General features: G+C 34.7%; 1 protein-coding gene across 1 annotated transcript in view; it reads right to left on the minus strand.

Annotated features, from left to right (window-relative positions):
- Positions 1-23,098, minus strand: part of LOC111502093 (neuroligin-1) — a 476,486-nt gene extending 453,388 nt beyond the window's left edge. The window contains exon 1 of the mRNA XM_074169241.1: positions 22,943-23,098. The gene's annotated coding sequence lies outside the window, so the exon portion shown is untranslated. The remainder of the gene's footprint in view (positions 1-22,942) is intronic.
- Positions 23,099-23,364: the final 266 nt, after the last annotated feature.

The raw sequence follows: 23,364 nt of genomic DNA on the forward strand, positions 1-23,364 counted from the left end.
TTCGAGTCAGCGGAAACTCATGATAACCCATTAGTCAGAGAAGCTGTAGATTACACTGTAGACCCCGTCGTTCGGTTGAGTAAAGGCCCCACGACGTCTGTTGTAATGAACAGTTTGTTCATCAAATACCCCAGTCAGGAAGGGGTACACAAGGCCAGAACGGCATAGATGTCATTGACCTTTATGCCGTCACCAAAACACTCTACGTCATGAACCACTCGTCCTCCTGACGACGAAAGACAGTTAAAAGGGTAAGGGAAAAGTTTCCAACCTGATGACTATCGGCAGACCATCGATTTCGATACGCGCTCGTGCTTGTTTCAACAAAACAAAACAGGAGCAAGCACGCTGAAGTAAGATAAGTACGCGGTGCGCTGTGGAATGCTCCCGTATATATTTCCGAAAAAATGGTACGAAGTTCAATCTATGGATGTTTTGTGTGATTTAAATCGCATCAGTATGATTCGCACTCACACAGGCTAGATAGGAAATTCATCAGTAGTAGGTAAAACTGGTTAACTAGGCAACTTGAAATAGAATACGTACTAAGTTAGATTTTAATTGTGTTATTTCAATTGATAAAGGTATGTTATACCATACCTGTGAATTTTTATATGTACTTGGTATATAATACGATATTTGGGACGTTTTGAATCATCAGAAACCACATGGGACCTGACGTCCTCTTCTCACGCCATCCCATGCACCACGTATGGTGGGGCCGTCTCTACTAGGGTCTTCATCGGGGCTCATCTTCGAGGCTGAATTCTCCGGAGCGAAATTTCATAAACCATCGTGAAACGGTGCTTTGAATTGCTTCCGCGCCCATTGTATTCTCTAGGTCTGGTCACCAACGACTTTTTTTCCGTTCGTAAAGCTCAAAAAAAAGCTCAACGGTGAGAAATATCGCTCGAATGAAGGGGTTATTGTTGAAACTGAAGTCTATTTTGAGGCGAAAGATAAATCGTCCCACGAAAGTGATATTGAAATTATGAAGGAAAGAGAATTGAAACGTTCTGTTTTTGAAAGCTTTTATTTAACTTGACTTGTATGTAAGTTAACAAATCTTGCAAGTTTAATTCGACCCACTTTCCGGTATCCGATTGACCTGAAATTTTGCATGCTGATCTAGAACCGATGATAATGCATGTTAATCATAAAGTGACCTGATGCTGCTGCCAGGATCGGCTCCGTACAAGAGATCTCCCCAGCGGTAAATAGCAGGGATACGAAATTTTGTATATGCATTCGTTTGTGATAGGCAGTGGGTAGGCCCACCATGAAATAGATGCCACATCCAGGGTTGGCTTCAATAAAAAAAATACGACCAATACGAAAGTCCATCTGTAAAATGGAGAGTCCTTCAACAGAAAAACTTAAGGAACGGGGAAAATTATTACTAGTATAAACTATATTCTATAGAAGTACGCCTCCGGCATACCTTATAGAAGAATTAGCTTGTTATATTTCTTAGTCTATTCATTTCATTGATGGCGTCATTATTACATGGCCGAGTCCCAGTTAATTTCGAACAGCCTAATTCTTGTATCAGGAGGCCTTTTATTGATGTGACCCTACTTAGAGCCACGTACGCTTGGCCGGCAGCGAACAACTTTGAACCCAAGTATACAACAGCGTGGTCAACCGTACTATCCTGCATTTTGTAAACTGTACAAGCCCAGCATAAAACAATTGACAACATGCGTTTGCAGTGTTGAATGAAGAAGCTGAGCGGGAAAAATTAGAGGATGAGTTGGAGATGCCATCATATAATGATATCATATAATATAAATTATATGGCCCTGTTTCCGGAGAGCACACATGCATGACAGGGATCCACGTTGTTCAACCGGAATCTATGCAATTTCCAGCTAAATTTAGCCATGTTACAGCCGTTTCATAGATGGACTTTCGTATTGATCGATAGCTATCGATTGAAACTAAAAAATATAAAATGAAATAATGATAAAAAAACTTTTCAAACAAGCTTTTATTTATGACTTCATTTATGACTCTTCACAATTGAAATTATGATAAATACTTGTCGCGATACCTAGGAGAAATCTTACATATTCAATCAAATGAAATATGAATAAAATTTTGAATCACATTGAATTATCTGTCGGAATGTTTCTTAATTTGAATATCATCCGACTGAATATGTAGAGATTTCTTCTAGGCACCTCGACCAGCTTTTATTATAATTTCAAATCTGTAAATTCATAAATGAATGTGGTTAATGTGATTCAAAATTTTATTTTGATCTTTTTAGGGCACTTAGATGAAAGCTTGTTTCAAAAGTTTCTTTATTATTATTTTATTTACCACTTTTATTTGTAACTAACATTACTGCAGTTTCTTCGTATAAGGACATTTTCAAACTTATACAATTAAAAAATATAAAAAGTAACGGCTACATCCATCAGCTTATTGATTTTGAAATTATTGTGTGGTTCTTGATGAAGATTACGTTGATGAAGAAAGCCAATTTTTTTTAAGGTGACGGAACTTCTCAGCCCGGGTGTCATACCTCATTATCTACAGTTCTTATAAGTAACCTGGAAGTAATTCTATAATACTTTCCAATTTTTTTTTGTAATTCACTAATATAATGAGCCTCATATATTTCAACCCCTCTCAGTTTCTCGATATTCGCGAATTTCTTAATTCTGAGATGGGATGGTACTTTTCCCTGAAAATAGACAGCTCATTCCGTCCATGTGAATCGAAATTTCTTTCTTCATCTCCAGAATTTCATCATCAGTATCTCACCTCGTATCTCACCCAATATAAACCGAAAAGATCATAAAAAATCACATCAGTTCCACTCGTAACAAAAATCAATCAACTCTTCTGTAGTAGCCGTCGGTCATTAATGGTAGTGAATTCTTATGAGGTGGATTTCATGAAAAAGCTTTCAGCAATAAAAACATTTCTCTACTGATGGCGAACGTACTTTACTTTGAGTGGTCGAAAAGCTAATAAACCTCTCCATATACATCTTTGTATGTGCTCCATTGGTTGCTGACGCGGTGATGTATTTGACTTTTTATCAGGGCTTGCTTCGGAGGCGTATCGAGGTTTTCCATCATCAGTCGATTAGTTTGATTTGCCAGGAAATGATGTGAAACCCGAAAAAATGGATCAGTAGTTGTAGATCTGGAGCTTCTGATCTGCAAATTTCTCGTTTATTGATGTATTACAAGGCGTCTGGTTCTGGTTCTTCCAAACTACAGACCAGTCGCTTTGCTATCAGTGATATCAAAAATCATAAAGAAAGCTATAAACCAACATATCCATACACAGTGCATTCCTTTATTGTCCCCCCCTTTTATCTTTTGAAAGGGCGACTGGACGCCATCTTGAAAGTTTCATCTGTCATTTTCATCATCATCACATTATTATCGATATTTCTAAAAATATTCCTTTTTATCTGCCATATGGCAATTCCAGCAACCCAATAAGGTTTGTTGAGTTATTTTTTCTTTATAAGAACGACCAAAAAATGTCAGTACAACAATGAACATCATTGTTCAGTTAGAATATTCTCATTTAGCTTCAGCTTTAGCTCTAAAATGGTCAATTCTCGTCCATTGAAACAATTGAAGTGTTTGAAGATGGTTGACAATCTTTCGTGGTGTATTTCATCAGTTCGGACTTCCATTGTCCAATATAATATAAATTGAAAAAAAATCGAAAGATCAAAAGATTAATAAAATTTTTATTTTCGGTTAATCTTTTGTATTTTTGTAAGGTTATCAAATCAATTTATATTATATCAGACAATGGAAGTCCGAACTGATGAAATAAACAATTGAAGTGATTTTTATTTACGGTGCGAAGCGTAACTTTCATGAGACCGAAAGAATTTTCAATGAACGTTTTCTAAATTGTTCTATCTGTGGAAAATATTTGAGGGGACATCAACTACCGGTAGTGTACAAAAAAAACCGTCTCATCACTGAAATCGTCGAAGCGAATCCTAATGAATTCGATATAGATATTGTATTCCAACAAGATGGAGCACCACCACATTACTCCTGACAAGTAAGAAACTATTTGGATTCTACTTTTCCTGATCGTTTGATTGACCGTCGAGGTCCTACAGAATGGCCAGCCCGCTCGCCAGATTCGACACCTCTGGACTTTTTTTTAGTGCCACATCGAAGCAAAAAAAGCACGAAACTGAACCTGCTTATATATTGAATATACGGCAGACAATAGTAAATATTTGTAGGGATATTGACGTTGTTGTCATCGAAAATGTTCGGCGTGAAATATCGGATAGCCTGTTCATATGACAAGAAGTTCAAGGCAACCATTTCGAGCATCTTCTAAACTGACCTCAAGCTTATTACCTCATATTATGTAGTTCCGCCATTTTGTAGTAGTTGAAGATATTGACACTACATTTTAGTGTTCTGAAGCATTTGTCAGGAGCTTCAAGAAGATGTGTCATGAGACCCCTTTTCCATTAATTTTTTTCCAGAAGGCGCCCAGTCGCCATCTTAATAGTTTCATCTTTCAATTTCACTTCAAACTAAATTATTCATGCATGTCAGATAAATTTATACTTTGTTCAGGTCGACTCAACGCTGCGATATGGTATTTGTGTATGGGGAAATTCTACTTCCACTCCGGAAATATTAAAATCGCAAAAAAGAGTACTGAGATATATTATTGGTCTCCCAAAAAGGGCATCTTGCCGCGAATATTTGAAAAAATATTAAATTTGAACTGTTGTGTCTTTGTTTTTTTATGAAATGTGCCTGAATGTTTTGAAGAGCAGAAATACATTCATACGTGTTAGTTAATATCACTCTTTTAATACAAGACAAAGTAAAAACTATGTCATACCATTTGCAAAAACTAAATTAACGTCTTGTGCGCGAAGCTGTTTAGGTTTGAGATTATTTAATGCTCTCCCAATACAGGTTAGTGACTGTAATGATATAAATTTAAAAAAAAATGAAGGACTTCCTGTTAGATAAATATCTGTATCTACTTAGTGAATACTTTTAGGTTTACATTTCTATTATAATAAAGGACGACTCTTATACTCATCATTGTCAGTCTCTTGAGCAAATAAATGTATATAATTTCATTATCCCAAATTTCAATTTCTTGAGTCGACCCGTTCAAAAAATAAAAGAGGGGGGGGCATTGAAGAAATGCACTGTTTAGATGGGAGACCAAATCAGCGAGCCATATTCTAAGCGCGTTCTCACATGTGAGGTGAAGAGAGTAATGAGGATACCTTCATTTTTGAGGTCTTCACAGTTTCTAAAAATCAAGCCAAATATTTAATCCGCTGCCATTGCGGTTTCAATTATCTGTGATGAGACCGTGTTAGAAATCACATGTGGAAAGGTAAGACCTCGTTAGTTCTTAGCTCGCACAAGTTTCTCAACTTCTGAGAGTTGTCGTTCCTATGGGGGCGACAGCTGATTAACGGAAAAACGGATTTTAAACAGACAGATTTTTTTAACAGAAGCTCAATTTGAAGTCAAAATTGATGCCAAAGTCTCTTATTTCATTACACCGACACAAAATGATTTGATTCATTGATTTGATGTATTCCGCTGGTTTGATTTATGAAGTATGAGTAGTGTAATGATATTTCTGTATATTTGGGGTGATTTATTCGTTCACAGTCCCTTTGAGATTCATTAACTTCAGATAATTTCAATTCATCAGCAAATAAAACAACACTGCTTTGTATATTTTCACCTATGACATTCACAAATAATAAAAAGAGGAGAGGGGCTGAATTGCTTCCCTGAGGTGCCCCGCTGGTTGTAATGAAAGTTTTGGAAAGTTTAGAATAAAGCCTAACCTCCTCTATATCTACATGAGCCCACATCATCTCACTGCTCATTTCTAGGAAACATGGGCTTTTCGTCAGAACCCTCACCTCGTACACTCGCAATCGTTCTCCTATTAAACCAATTACGCTAGACAATAAACTCGATTGACCAATCCCATAACTCTTTGCCTTGCGGGATCGGAGCACCCCGGGAGCAGCTCCACCCCCCCCGGTTTCTCCGGAAAGTCACGGATTCGGGAAAGCCTGCAAAGCCCCGCCGTAGGGTAAGACGTCCCGGTGGGAAATTGTGGTGCGGTTAGTTTTGTGAATTCGCTTATTTAATGGGCGATGTGGAAACCATTGAAAAGGATCGGCCTTTCTTGGTCGCGACTAATGAATGAGAGTCGTACACTCAGTTTTTGATGGATGTCAAGGTGGAAATTTCACTGATTATTTGAGACTTCAACATTTTTTGTGGGGGAAGCGATGTTTTTTACTGTTCCTTGTGTTTATAAGATTCCACAATCTATATAAATTGATTGAAGTACATTTTTTTCAGGCAATTTTTTTATCAACACAGAGGCGGCGTAAGTTATAGCCGGTGTGGTCATCTGCCAACGTCAAAGCCGATAATAAAATTAAAAAAGGCATGTCAAATTTAAAGACACTTTCAGCTTCGGCAGTTTCATCCTTAGAAGCATCAAAGATGAATTACGAACCAAAACTTAAGGAGTTCAGTGAAACCAAAAGTAGAAAATTTTTGGTATAGGAATATAGGCTGTTACGGGTGTGTTGATTTTTTTGGGTGTTTCCGGATTTTGCCGTGGTCTTGGTTACAATCTCCAAACGTTTCGATTGCGTTTGTTTGAAGGTGGTTGACAATGTTTCGTAGTATATTTCATTAGTTTGGACTTCCGTTGTCTAATATGATATAAATTGATTTGAAATCCTTGAAAGAATCTGTAAAACATTGAAAAGATTAGCTGGCCAGAAACTCTGGTCATTGAAGAAGCCCACAAGCAACCCCGAGTCTGGTTGAGATACGTGAACGACATCTCCATAATATCAAATCAAATCGAAATGTACTTTATTGTCGAAGATGAAATCTCATTGACAAAGTGTTACTATTCTAAGAAATATATACACAACTTGAAAAATATTGTCGAATATAAAATAATTATTGTCAAGAGTGTTATTATTTTGAAGAATATAAGTTATACAAATTGAAAGTAATATTTGAACATTTGGTGATTTCAGCATTTTGGGATGAAAAAGTAGTCAGAAAGTAATAATATTTATGCTATATATTGAAATAAATAATAATAATAATGAATATTCTCATGCAACACATAAATGTAAGTATGAGAATATAAAAACTATGAAGCATAAAAATATAAAAGTGAATGCATAGAAAATAACAGTAAGTATCACCTCGGTAAACATTGTCAACTATACAGTTCAGAGCTTAACAAGAAATTAAAAAAGTCACATAGTTTGAATACCAGAAGGGCACTGGGCCAGATCTTCGTTATTCATAGTCGAATCTCAACGTGCAGCACATCAAATGAAAGGGAAACGAATGCAAAATTCATCAACACAGAGAAAACAAAGATGGCCCAACATATCGGAAGGACACTAGTCCACATCTTCGTTATTCATAATTGAATCACAACGTGCAGCACATCGAATGAAAGGAAAACGAATGCAAAATTTATCGACAAAGAAAAAACAAAGATGGCGTAACATGTCAGAAGGGCACTAGGCCACATCTTCGTTATTCATAGTTGAATCTCAACGTGCAGCATATCAAATGAAAGGGAAACGAATGCAACATTCATCAACAGTGAAAAAACAAAGATGGCCCAACATGTCAGAAGGGCACTAGGCCACATCTTCGTTATTCATAGTTGAATCTCAACGTGCAGTACATCAAATGAAAGGGAAACGAATGCAAAATTCATCGACAAAGAAAAAACAAAGGTGGTGTAACATGTCAGAAGGGCACTATGTTTAAAATATGTTTTCCGGTAATCAGCTGGTCACATCTTCGTTATTCATAGTTGAATCTCAACGTGCAGCACATCAAATGAAAGGGAAACAAATGCAAAATTCATCGACAGAGAAAAAACCTAAATGGCGTAACATGGTGTTATGAATTTGACTTATATCTATGTGTCTGTCTGTGGACAGACATATAGATATATGTGTCCAATTTTTGAAGTTCTACTCAATTTTGCTTCATTCACTTCATTTGTTGTTACTAGGTGTGAATTTTGGAATCTAAGGATGAGAGTTACTACAAAATTAGTTTGGTATGAAGAGATATTTCAGGTTAGATATTGAGGAGAAATTCAGCATCCATTTTTTTGAACAGACAGAACACAGAAACAGAACAAATTAGAACAGACTCATCATCAACGTTTTAATTTCCATTGAACTGACTAGAATTTTCCTTCTCCTGCGGTAAACCCATTCAACGTATTGAAACAAGCTGAATGAAATTCAATTTGCTCATCGGAAGGGTTTCAATAGCACTCTGTGGGAGTTGGAAAGGTCAGTCCAGTGACTCCACTGGTGATCTATTCCGAAACATATTGAAAAACACAGAATATTTCTCAAAAATATTCCTTTCCGCCGTCTCTTTTCTACTTGCTGATAATCGCATCTTCCTCCGCACTTCTTCGAGTGTGCTTGAACCCTGCTTGAAGAACTGAAGTGTTTCTCTCGATCACGAAACAATCCATCCCCCTCTTCCCTAAATTATAAAGTTTAAATCACATTCAAGAGCGAAAACAAAAAATTAGCAATGAATCTAGAATCCGGCATTTCCTTATACCGGTACAACAATATCAGAGTGGTCTCCAAACAAAAGCTTTTTGTTTAACGAATCGTAAGTCCTGAACAAACTCCGTTCCGGGCTTTGAAAGAAACAATAGCACCTCACTCGTTACGAAATGGGAATCGTATACATAAACGCCGACCCAAGGACCAATCCAATGGGGTGAACAAAACAAGGCGATTTAGGAATTTATGTTCATGACGGTGGTTTTTTCTTGTTCTTTCGATATTCACGATGAGTCTACTTCGATGGGGGATTTTGAGAGAAACATTTTCTTTGAATGACAGAAAGTGATTGAATATTGATGATTGGCGAATGGGAAATATTTCGAATCAAACAAACATTCTTACAGTGTGAGCGTAAAGAATCTCCGCCTACAGACCTTCGGATGGGGCTAAATGGAAAAAATTAACGTTGAAATATACTATCCGTGCTTTGTTGTGAAGAAAACATAATATTTTTTGAGAGGTTGCTGTTGAAGAACTGTTATTGAATGGAAAGGATGGTGTCGTGATTCCTTTTTTAACTAACTATCCAACACTGCTGTTATTTTGGAATTCAGACTAGCTGTTATTGAGTAATGAACAGTTTGACACTGCCCCTGGAATCTGCGAACAAACGATAGGAATAACAATTTCGATGAAATTTATACAGTATGACACCCTTGAGATGGAAGAGCCCTGTATTTCACCCTTTTGAAAGAGGAGATATTTGATTTTTGGTACAGGCTTTTGAGAAGCATTCTTGCAATTTCAGTGACATGATTATGCCAAGACATATTTATGTCCATTTCAACCTCCAACAAACTTATCAAAGCAGAAAGCGGAACTGTCTAACCTGACATTATCATATCCTCTTCGGAGACATTTATCTTCTTGGAGATAACCGATGCCTGGGTTTTTGTGGCATTGAATTGAACATGGTTGCTTCCACCCCAATTCGAAATCACTTCTAGATCCTCACTAAGATATGCAACCTCCTGTTGTCCTGAAATCCAAATGGAATGACGAGACAAGTGTGCTGTTGTCAGCGAAGCAATATATTGGATTTATGGGTTTTTCCAATGAGTCGTTGATATACAATAAAAAGAGGAATGGAGGCGAAGTAGATCCCTGGGGAACACCAGCGTTGATGGTTGGAGTATTCGAAAGATATCAATCTATGGTGAGTTTCAGGGAACGTTCTTTCAGGAAGCTGGGGAGCCATACCGATAAATGATCTGGCAATCAATAGCATCGAAGTTTGGCCAGCAAACCCTCATGCAACACACGGTCAAAAGCCTTAGAAATATCAAGCTCAACAGCACTACATTCTCCATGTTTCTCGACTACGATATTCCAAATATGGGTGACATACGATAGGCCACCTGTTGATCTTTGATTCCGAAAGCTATATTGATGATCGCTCAAGATGTTGAAGCCTTTCGAATATTCGAGGATATGGTGGTTCACGACCTTTTCCTCTATAGTTATTTGGATGGTTTTTCTTGCCCTTTTTGGGAACGGGCTGAACGCGACCAATCTTTCAACAAGAAGAAAAAAAGAAGAAGAAGAAGAGGAAGATGAAACTTCCTTTTGAAGGTGTTGGAAAACACGATTTGGTGTTGGGACAAAACTTGAGTAATATTATTTTCTATGGCTGTTGTTGCAATTGAACCATTCGCAAGTATTAAAGGTGAAATTGTGGATTTTGTGAAGTTCTGATTAACAGCTGTAGCTACCGACCAAAAGAGTCAAGGCCCGTCGGGATACGCATTAAGTTATTCGGAAAAATTGCTTGGAAATCGATTTCAACTGTACCTACCAAATTCCAACATGAAATTTTAATTTCATGTTTTTCAATCGACGTTTCAAAGTAAGAAGCTATAAAAATAATAAATTCCTCATAATGTAAGAGTGAGAATAAAATATGTATTTATTCATCTAGAGTTCATTTATTTCATCGATTTTACCTATTAATTATTTTCTGTAGCTTTTTATTTGGAACCATCAATTGATAATCGGACTTGGATTTGAACATTGCAAAACATTTCAAATTTTGGGTTGAAATTCGGTATTTAGGGTCCAAATCGATCTCCATTGCGAAGCAAAATATCGGAACTCTACCCTTTTCGCGAGATCGCATTAGACTGCGTTTGAATCTGTCACTCAGGCTAAGTATTGCGAAAAGAAAAGACCATAAAGGTCTACGACTGTAACAAAAAGTGAATCTCTGCTGTTAAAAATGAATAAAATACAGAGGTGTCACACTGTATAACAAAATTATTCTTGTTTGTGCCAATAATTGTTCAAACTCTCAAGTATAGGAGAGAGGAAATAACTTCCGTGAAATTTCTACGGATATATTTATTTGTTACGATCGGTTTCCGTTTACCAAACCATTCTCAAGTAAACTGACGCAGTTTGACGAATGTATCTCCAAACACACTTTTATATAGTCGATGTTATTTGAGTAGGTAGATTAGTCGAAAGTGTGGTTGTTATAACAAAAATTGTTCCCGAATCATCAACAACCTATCTGAGATACCAAAACAATAACTGTTCAACTCTACTAATAAATCAAAATCACTGAGTATTGATTCAAAAACACTACTTTTGGAATACTCCAAATACCAATGGATCCTAAACTAGTTGTCAAAATTCACAAATCTAAAAAGAGTGAGATGCATAGATCTAGTTGTTCATTTAGGATTTTGAAATTAATCTTCCATCCTTTACTGCACGTATGGAGATATTTCATGTTTTCTTCATTCACTGTGTGATTCGTTAGTTGTAGATATCTATATATAGCGGATTTTGTATCTAAGAGTGAATTATCTGCCTGTCTGGCCTATATAAGCTGCTGAACAGTCACCACATTCTGGTCTATATAAGCCCGATTTTTTTCACTCATTCTCTTTGGGTTTCCCGTTCAATAACAAGCTCTGGAATGATTCCGTTGGTTACACAATCAGACCATTTATTCATGTAATGAATAGGGTAGTACCTGATGAATTTTTCAGGCAAACCCCAATGAGTTTCAAACTGTTATCATGTTCCAATGCAGTGGTGTATTTCTCATTATCACAGGTTGATTTGTGTGTGGTTGGGTGACAATTATTCAAATGGGTGGAAGTGATGTCTTATAATGGCCCACTGGATCACTCGATATAAGGCCTGCATGTTTTTGAGGAGATTCGTGAAAACTAAAATGTACGTTAAATAACTGAAGTTTATTCCAGGGCTGATGAAATGCTACTAATGAAATTACCACCAAAATATTTCATAATATCATAAACGCATTTATAAACAGATTTTTACTATTGTCGAGTAGTGAATGGAGAACATGTATAACATTCATTGAGAGGAACAGGGGTGAGTTTCGTGAGTTTTGTGAGCAAAACTCAACAACGCCAGGAAAACAGGAAATTTAAATCAAATATACATAGAATTCTATTTCAATTAGTTGAAAAAAGTGTATTGAGAGAATGTACTGAATGAAAAATCATTCTTTTCAATGGAGATATTGAAAACGATATTTCAGGCAATACTTTCAAATTTTTTATATCTCAAATGATTCAATTCCAATAAAAACAAAATAAATAATATTTTAGTATTTTCTGTCTATGTAACATTCGTTATTCACAACCTACCAACCAAAAAAAAGGAAACAACTGCCAGCTATTATGATGAAACATAGTCTGCTATCTGAACTTCCATATTCCAAATGGTTAACCTTCCACAAGAAATAAAATTTTATATGCGAAGCTCATTTTTAATTTCAAGAAAATCTCATGCAATATTTTGGCGAAGGAACGGGTGATTCACTTTTAATATTTTGGTAGGAGTTTCATGTAAGGCAATATAAAATACTCAAAATTGACATTGTTCACAGTTCAAACTCTTCAAGAAATCCAACTGAAAATTTCAGTTTTCGTTGAGTAGTGTATGTCTCAATAGTTTTATCTCAAATATGCGGGAAAGCTGATTATGCTAGTAAACGAATTCTCTATATGGGGCTTCTTGTTTCGAATTCAAACAAGTATATTCTTCACTTTGGATATTTTTTCAAAGCTGTAAATTATCTACAACAATGTTGACTGTAACACAGTTTGTCGTCAAAAACAGAACATTTTTCACTTCACAGAATAAAACTAATGAGGAGAATGATGTCAATAAAAGTATTCGAATTTTATACCCGTTCCATTTCTCATTTTCAATGTTAATTCAATTCAATGAAGAATATATTTCTGCATGTCACTATGAAAAACCAAAAAAATCATGTCCATATCAATTTCGTTTCATCATTTCATGTAAGTTTCCATGTTATTCACTTTTTCCATTACATTTCCATCTTAGGTTTGTGAGTACATATCTATATTAAAAATTTCCATTCAATTATCAAATTATATTCCACAGAAAATTTTAACAAAGAAAATGAATATTATTGAAAACTCGCCCAAAACGAATATATTATTCGAGTCAGGTCAAAAAAGACTGCAACACAAATATCTCCAAAAAATATAAATTATTCAGTCACTACAATTCTATGATATATTTCGAGAATATGAATGAGTTGAATTTTATATACACCTTTGACTATATACATGAATATTGAAACATGGAACTATTTTTCAGATTTGTATAGCGCTATTTTTGTAAAATTTTTGATAGCAATATGTTCAATAAGGATGTGATCAATCAGAATTAGTTTCAAAATACCAGGTGAGTTATTTTTTGTCATTTTCTGTGACGGCTGAATCACCAATTGAATTGAAGTTTTGATTTTCCTTGTAGCAAAATACTTTTGGAGGTAGATACTCACAAAAAATGTAAGATTTCACCCCTCTTTTAATTTTCGGAGTCTGAATGTCATCCATTTCTAGTATTGATTTCGTGTTATATTTCAAAACGAACAAGATTTTATATTCCTTCAATGATGAATAAATGAAATCTACGCTTACTTCGATGAATTGAAATGTTTTTTTTTTCAATAACCAGCTGTAGGACTTATACGTCTTCAGGAGCAAATACAATGAAATTGTCAGTAACTGGTTACCTAAAGTAGGGTTCGCTATTGTGGAATTTGAATAATTAATTCCCAATACCTTTTCCCAAATCAATCAAATACTGAACTGCTTTGAAGTTGGGGGTTGAATTCCATCAAATACCATTCCAATCTATTCTGTTCTAACTGGTCGCAGAAACAGAGACAATAGTTAGTATGTCAATAGGAGGGACACCAAATGAGATAAGTTTTCCTAGTTCCACTCATGTCCACACGACAGATTTCTATGTAGTTACCAAATTGCTGCACGATATTCATTAAAAAAGGAATATTATTACAAAAGTGACAGTGCTGTAGAAATGAAAATAAATGTTCGACAATGGCATGAAAATAACATAAGTGCTTTATACGTTTGAGCTTGTGACAAGGCTAAATTCCGTTTGTAACGTATTTCAGCTCTACTGGTTGTTAACGTATGAAATATGAAGAGTTAAACTATTGTTCGTTAATGCAAAACAGTTTTATTTCGAAGCAACTGTTGACATTTCAGTATCCCTCTCTATGCATGTGAATCTGTACAACTATTTTCATTAAAAAATAATTGAAATAATTCACCATTTTGTGCTCAAAATTGATGTGATTGATTGAAAAATTTATTCAGAATGTTATCTTTCCACTCATACCAAACTGGGTGAATACATATAAGAAATATGAGATGGCTCATCCAGAAAATCGACTGGGGGATTTGAATATGGTACAATATGCTAAGTTAGGTTGCGAAATAACAAATATATTTTGCAATTTTGCAATATGAATGAACATAATAATTCACTGAATATAGAAACATAACTGACTTTAGAAAGTCATCCAGCCCTTGCAGATACAAGTTCCAAATAAAAGCCACTGCAAATTCAATTATGATAATACACTGGAAAATAGCTAGTATTTTTTCTGATAACTGATAAAACAATCTTCAGAATAATGCAGTGATATATTACATTCAAATTAGCCATGTACTAATTTAGAAATGTAGGCTTTGATGACTGGCGTCAATGTTTGGAATGGTTTCCGGATTTTGTAACTACGGCAGTCTTCTTCAGTAGCGTGACCGAAATTCTCTTATTGACGTATCAACTGGAAGGTTCAGTTGCAGTTGCAGTTGGAACTTTTGAAGATTATAACCAAAGAAAGGGAAAGGCAAAAAAGTATTGGCCATTTCTTCCCGACTCTCCAGTCCTAATTTCCTTTAACAAATTTAAAGTTACGTTATTGCATTTGTCAAAGTGATTTATCGTTGATATTCAATAAGAATCACAAGTATAGTTTGATTCTTAGTATTAATTAACGTATTATTCATTATAATTTCTTCACAGTAGAGTTTTAAAGTTACAAGGGCCATCTCCACTGAAATTACACTAATGATTCTTCAGATGCCACGACATAGCTACCTGAACAATCATGTCTCTCACGAACCTATTAGAATATCAAATGTGGCGTGAATCTCGTGATTTATCATGTAACCATTATTCTGATTGCCAACACAACACTATACAAACATTCAAAATAATAACGTTGAGAATGTTGCCTGGGTTTATACTGATCAAATATTTGACTCCAATATTCCCTTCATCAATTAATCACAGCTTGGGTTGCGAAACAGCGTACAACCCCAAAATCCTAGAGTTTGAAAACTGATCGGAAAGGCATCAGGAGGAGAACGGAAAAACTTCATTCTGGAAGGGAATACATTTTTGATCCCATCTTGGTTACCGAGTAACTGTTTTCTCTCAACTGATATGACAATAACAACTAAAAAACATGTAACGCTATATGAATTGAAAAAACCATATTTGTAGGAAATTTTCAAAGAATATCACACATTTTATGAAGTACACGTTGTGTCTTCATTAATACCTTTTTCTTTCGAGAAGGAATTCAAGCGATGTTGAAGCCTCAGTTGAACAATTTTCAGGCCAAAATAAGTTGGTAATCATCAACTGCTCGCCGTTGATAGTGATGACCAACGTCGTTCTCCAGAAAAAAATATGGATCGATGACCCCGTCAGCCTAAAATCCACACCAAACAGTGGCTTTTTTGAGATGCATCGGACGCTCTTGGATCTAATGTGGATAGGTATCGTCCCAAATTCAACAATATTTTTTGTTCACATAGTTATTCATCCAAAAATGGGCTGAGGATGATTTTTCGATGAGAATTAAGGTCAGTTGCCAACTGCTCGAGAGCTCATTCCTCGAACACATATCGTTTTCTATGGTTTTTTATCTTCAATCCCTGGGTTATGCCAAAGTCACGGTGTGTTCTATGAAAGGCCGTTTCTTCTCAAATAACTTCATTAGTACGGTTTCATCACAGGCAAAAAATCTGTTCAAATCTAGAAATTAAAATTAATGAGAATGAAAACAAACTTTCTTTATCCGATGAATGTAAATTTTTGAGACTCACGCTAGATAATTTTCTGAACTGGAGAAGTCATTGCAAAAAACTGTTATCGAAACTAGGTTCTGTTTCGTATCTGATACAAAATCTTAAGCCAATATTAACCACTGAACAGTTAGTAAATTATTACTATGCACATATAGAATCTAGAATAAGATATGGCATTTGCCTTTGAGGAAGCTCTTCTTTGGTTCCAAATGTATTTATTGCCCAAAAAAAAAATTACACAGATTTTAGCAGACGTTAATCAGAGAACCTCCTGCAGAGATTTATACAAATATTTGAAAATTCTAACTTTCCCGGATATTTTAATTTTTTGATATGTGTGTATTCATTCACACCAATATGATCGCATTTCATTCTACCATAATGTAAATACAAGAAAGTGCAATGATTTTTACACAGGGTGATTCAAAAGTACTCTGACAAACTTCAGGAGGTGATTCCTCACAATATTCTAATATGAATTGTCCAAATAAATAAATGTCCGGAAACGCTTCGTTTCCAAGATACAGGATGTTGAAGTTTTATTTTTATTTTCGTTTTTTTCTAATAACTTTTGAAATACTGAACTTAATTAAAAACGAAACGTGGTAATAGGAGGTTTTTGAGGTGTCGAATTCGAACCTGATTTTCTTATTACGCCACCTACACGTCTTTTTCTTTTTTAAAGGTTCATAACTTTTTTGGGCGTACTTCTAGCACATTTTTCAGTAAAAAAAATGGATTTCTCTATCATATCTACGTAAATAAGCTAACTTGAAAACTTCAAGTCGATGCATGTTGAAGTTATTACGAATATTTTGCATTTTTCACAAGAATGCTTTGGAAATAAATTTGTATAAATGTATAATGTATAAATCCCGTCAAATATGATATAACCGCTAACTCACCTTTTTGCTTGGGACTACCACTGTATAACAAATTGCCCAGCTCATTGAAAACTACCGATAGAATTTTGGTTTTCAAAACCATCCTTAAAAAGTTTTTATTACAACATAATTTTTATACTATAGATGAATTTCTCAATCTTCCGTCATTTTATTTATCTATCACATTAATTTGATGAAGCTTGAGTTGAATGTTGATACTTTTTGTATGCATATGACAATCTTTCAAGTATGTTTGGTTTAATTTTACTCTAAGTATTATTTTATGTATATGTACAAATGCTATTTGACCTGTTCTATAACTTTGAAAGTTCTACAGGATGAATAAAGTGATTTGATCTGATTTGATTCTTGTGAACGATGCGAAATCGACTGCCTTGGTTTTCCTGCATACTCTCACAGACAGCGACGATGTTTTCGGCAGAGCTTGCGTTTCGTCGATATAAGGGTGTTAATCGATTGTTCAATGAACCAGTGGACTCAAATTCATCTATCACTTTGTGAATAATCCTCTTGACAGATGTAGCTACAACAAGATGGCCGTTATCAATTGGCAAAGCTCAAAATTCCCCGTTGGGAGACCCTACAAAATTGACTGTCATGAAAAAATCTCATTATATTTTATTCCCTACTATAAACATCCTATAACCGAATTTTGCTTTCCTTCATCATCTTCACTGCTCTACGAAATAGCGAACATAAAATAAATGTTTTAATTATATCGTCACTCTGGCCGACTGTTTTATTAGATTTTTCCATTACGGCTCCTCGGCATTCATGCAAATCGGCACACTTCTAGCCGAATATATTAGGGCTGAAGGACCAAACTGTCAACTGGAATCCGTTGACGCTATAATACTGAAAATACAATTGTCTTCTTGTTGTGTCTGCGAAGAGTTCCTGGGCATTGGAGTGGAAAATTGGATGGGACAAATGAAGGTGGAATTTGTTACTGGTTTTTCAGTCTCTTCATGTGTCGTCTTCTTGATTTCGATTGAATCAATCAGTAGTAGTAGTACTCGCAATGAAACAATCAGAGACAACTCCACGAAGGGTATCATTGTTTGAAATACTCGCAGTATGAGCTGTTTCCGAATGAAATGAGAAATCTACAATGGGTTTCAGATATTCTTCATTGATAGGATGTGTTGAACTTGTCAAGAATGTATACACTTTGTATTAAAAAGGATGAAATTTTATATAATTTTGATGATTGTCTATTTTTCAGCTGAAATGAGTTGATTTCAGTTAATTTTAATGAATTGATAGATGTAGCCGTTACTACGTGGTGAGAGATAATACGAGAACTCTGAAATTTGCATATAAAAAAATAAGAAAGCTGTTGAAAATGAGATACGTCAGGAAAAAATGAATCATTTTATGTAAAAAGTCAATGAATCCAGCAACAAAAGTAAAACACTTCATATCATTAAGCATATCATTAAACAGCCCTTTAAAATTAATGCAACCAAAAGTATTTCTATAAATCATGATAATAATTTAATTACTGATGAACTAAAAGTCGCAGAAACATTCGAAGAATATTTCTCGAATATTATAGATAAAAAAATTGAAATCCATTTCAAAGGATGTAATCTAGGGACGGGAACTACAATGCCAAATGTCAACACAACAATGTGTTTCTTACCAGCCAGAGGGGTAGACGTAAAAAATATGGTGGAATCGCTACCTAATAAAAAAAGTACAGGGTATGATGAGGTTTCTATCGAACTTGTCAAAGAATGTATTGATATAATATGTGAACCATTTGCGCACCTAATGAACTTATGTATTTCTTTTGGAGGCTATCCTGATCTTCTCAAAATCGCACTATTGATTCCGGCAATATCAGAGGCAATATCAATAGGCTCATCGTGTCCTTCTAAACTAATAGATATTTCAAATTGAAACAGAGTAAATCATCATCTGACGAGTATTCTATTACCCTGTTACAACAGGAACAGGAACAGGAACAGGTAGTATTCTTGGTCCACTGATATTTTAACTGTATGTCAATGATCTTCCTGATAACATAAGTTATGGTAATGTGTACCTTTATGCAGATGACACGTCTATCATCTTATCGAGCAAAACACCAGATGAAATGAATACAGTCAACACTGTACTGCAAGAATTCAGTGAGTGGTGTTTCGAAAACAGATTGACTGTCAATGTCAACAAGACTGTTTGTATTGAATTTGCACATTCTCCTCGAAGTCTACATAAATTCACCTTCAATTTTCTCAACGAATATCTGAGATCAACAACTTGTACAAAGTTTTCAGGAACAATGATTAATTCCCTTTTCACATGGTGATAACACATAGAGTTTACATCTAAGAAACTGAATCATTCTTATTACCTAATAAAATCACTGAAAAGTAAACTAGATACCAAATCTCTACTAACGGTTTATTACGCAAAATTTCACTCCATAGTATGTTGCAACATTACTGTCTGGGGATTAGCCACTGAAATTGACAGAATATTCGTAAAACCAAAAGCACTGCTAAGATCAATTTTTTACCTTGATTACAGAATCTCGTGTAGAGGAATATTTCGAGAGAATAAAATACTAACTATGGCAAGCATATTTATTTCAAAACTGATGACATATATCTATGAAAATGAAAGGCACTTCGACCTACGATCGGAAGTACATAAATATAGTACTAGAAAAAAATTATATGCTCACAACTTGAAAACATCTCTATGCGAAATATGAAAAGTCTCCTGTGTTTGTTGGAACGAGTATTTATAATAAATTTCCAAATAGTGTAAAAACACCGCCGTCAATTGCTTCCAAACAATAGCCAGAAACACGTGTCCGCGGTTTGCCCTCCTTTTTGGAGTGTTGTGTCCACGAATTGGTTAATTTTTGATTCATATATATATATATATATATATATATATATATATATATATATATTTACTTTTTATATGTATCCGATCAAGATTTTATTTGACGTATCCCATTTATGTAATGTAGAACAAAGGATAAATAAATTCTATCTATATATCTATCTATCTATGAAAAATGATAATAGAAACTTCCTTTGCTATAATACCACTTGTATTTGTGAATAACGGTAATGCAGTCTCGTACTACAATAAGATTTTCAATGAAATTAATCAACAAAGATCGCCGGTAAACCCAATAGATATTAAAAAATTGAGTGGGCATACTTGGCTGTGAATCAAATTATCTAAAAAAACAATTCATTCAGGTCAGTCTCAAATTATCTAAACTGTAGGTTAATGGGCTGACACCCATCAGAAAACAACTACTCCCCTGGCTAATACCACGAAGGGCGTTGGATTATATCCGACAGGTGTCAGTGCAGGATTCTTCACTGAAGTTATTCCTGCATATGCTGTTGGTGATATAACTATCGCAATAGATTTTCAATTATTGAAACACACTTAATCTAATAGATATTTGCGAAATAATATCTAGGCTGAAAAACACAAATGCTGTGGGAATCGATTGCATTCCCACAAAAATTATGAAACATATTATGAACCACATTTGCGAACTAATGGCATATTTGATAAATATTTTGGTGGAAACAGGAATTTTCTCCGATGAACTGAAAATTGGATCGTTAACGTCAGTTTACGTCAGAAATCCAACTATGATTAAAAACCACAAACATGTAAAAGTTTGGCATTCTTTCCGAATTTCAGCATGGTTTTGGCCAAGGTAAGTCAACGAAAAGTGCATTTTATATTTTATTCAAGAATATCTATGATGAAGGAAAGTATGTTGTTGTCTTTTTCTTTGACCTATCGTTGACCCCAATATTGTTTGTAGTAAACTATACTCAATGGGTTTCAGAAGTATCTTTCTACAGTGGCTCAGGGCGGTCTTGATTCTAAGAAAAGTACATGTTAAAATTATTACTCTCAATCGTATGGCATGGACATAGAATTTCCTCAAGGCTCTATTTTGGGACCACTTATCTTTTTACTATATATTAATGACATACCGAATTATATGAGCACAAAATGAATTGTCTTATATGCTAATGATACAACTTTAGCAATCGATGATGATAACCCGAGAAAATTCAAGGAAAGCTCAACCTATTGTCCTTTGAATTCAAAACCTGGTGTATGAAAAATTCATTAGTTATGAGTTCGAGCAGAACAGTGGTGATGGGATTTTACTATTGAACGAAAAACAGCCCACTTGTGGTCAGGTAGGAAAAAAAAAGTGCATCTTCAGACAATACTAAATTTCTTAGTACTTGCATAGATAGCAACATGGCAAGGGAGTCAAGATCTGCATTCAACCGGAAAGAGATCTTAAATGTTTATTTTGATTTTATATACTGTCACATCTTCAATGATATCACTGGTTGGGGTTGTTTTTCCAAGCTCCATAGACTTTCTATGTCTCAGAAAAGGGTTATACGATCAATATTCAGATTAGAGTACCGAGAGTCCTGCAAAAAATATTTTATTGAAAATTAAATTATGTGTATATTATGTATACACATTTATGAGTTCATACTATTATATAAGAAATATTCAAACGATTACCAGCGAAATTCTTACCCAACGAGACATGGTAATTTCATAAGGATTCAGAAACACCCTAAATCGTTTTTGAAAAGTGTCCATCTTTTGCAGGTGTAAAATTTTTCAATAATCATTCTTTAAAAAAAGGCAAACTGAAAGAGTTTTTTATTAACGATTGCTTTTACAGTACATCAGAATATTTGAGTCAACATAAAGACTGACAATGTAAGTTATTAATGAAATTTTGATTTTTGAAACGTCCTATTTATATGTTTGTATATCATATATAGGTAAATGTGTTTATTTGACTGGCTTATATAACTATAGGTTATTTTTCAGTTGGTTATTTCAAAAAAAATCCTCTACGGGCTTTAAAAAAACTAATTTCTGCTATTCAAGCTTTCGGAAGTTTATTTTCTCGTTCATCACGAATATCTACAAAATGCATCTGATGCAAATATTATATAGTAATAACAATTCAATAGAAGACTCACGAAAGTTGGTTTGGAGTAAAAAAAAGGCATACAAATCCAAAAATACAAAACCGAAAAGTCAAACGTAAATGTGACGTTGAAAATTTCCAACACTGAATGTTAATGTATTTTATTGAATCACTTTATTGAAAATTCATTATAGTTTCTTTAGATCTATTAGGAGTTAATTCCATGTATGTGTATTGTTATAACAAAACAAGTACTTGGGTACTTATCGTTTTACTGTTTTATTTATTCACTAATTATTTCAAAATGTATTTATGCTTTGTATTGTATACACCTATCTGCTAAGAAAATAAAGTTATGTTATTATTATAATTATTATCGAAGTGAAAACTACGGAATTAGATATTGTGAATAGGAATATCATAAAGGAAACTTATAGATATAATATTTGACTACATATATAATAATCAATTTCAACAGTTGCAAAAAAACAAAAAATCAATTCAAAATCACAGCACCCTATGGATGATTCCATAGGTTTTTGTTATTTATTCTATACGCATTGATTTCTCAATAAAAACAACACTACCATGTTCATTTTGATTCATCCGCTGTTATCATACGAAATCAAGGTTTCTTCTTCTGGTTTGGACACAACTGTTACGATAATAAACAAATAAAAATGAAAAGTTAAAACTTGTTGTTATTTTAAAGCCCATGGTTCAAACACATTCATTATAGATATAAAATTTATCATTAACGTTATTGGATCATTTGGTTCAAGCTAGCACATCAGCTTTCCTACAAAAATGATTCACAACAGTGTCAATAGTATCAAGAGAGGTTTGGATTCATATAATAAAACTTCTAAAAAAAAACTTTCATTCAAATGCTGGCGGAAAAAACTATTCCGGAACACTCAATATTCAGATGGGTCACTCCTACATTCGAAACTTCAGAATAATCCATTGAAACCCCGTATCAAAATAAACACCTTACCTTCCAATTAGTATTCCCGGCGCCTCCGCCAAAAAACACAATGTCACGACGAGACACCACCACTTCAGAACCAACACCACTTTTCGAAAAACCGGCGCGCAAAGGTGAGCTCTGGAGGCCTTCCAACGGACGATGCGTACGACGCGCTGTCTTTCGAGAGCCACCACTAACTGAGGCTGTTTAGTGAAAAGGGATACAGCAGAGCGCCAAAATCGATTCGTCCACGCCATGGATGGCAGAAACTCGAGGAAATCACCAGCCAGTCCTGCAGATGCCTTTTCGAAACAAGGTGTTGCAGTGATAATGTAGAATTGCTGAATATTACTTTCTGAACTTTCTGGAAAATAGTAATGACAGGGATTGCACAAAATAGCGAGATATATTGAACCACTGATATAGTCGAAGTGAACGATATTGTACAC

The sequence above is a fragment of the Leptinotarsa decemlineata genome, unplaced genomic scaffold, assembly GCF_025532065.1.
Source record: "Leptinotarsa decemlineata unplaced genomic scaffold, Ldec_3_MD MMD2_P_RNA_scaffold_5, whole genome shotgun sequence".
NCBI lineage: Eukaryota > Metazoa > Arthropoda > Insecta > Coleoptera > Chrysomelidae > Leptinotarsa > Leptinotarsa decemlineata.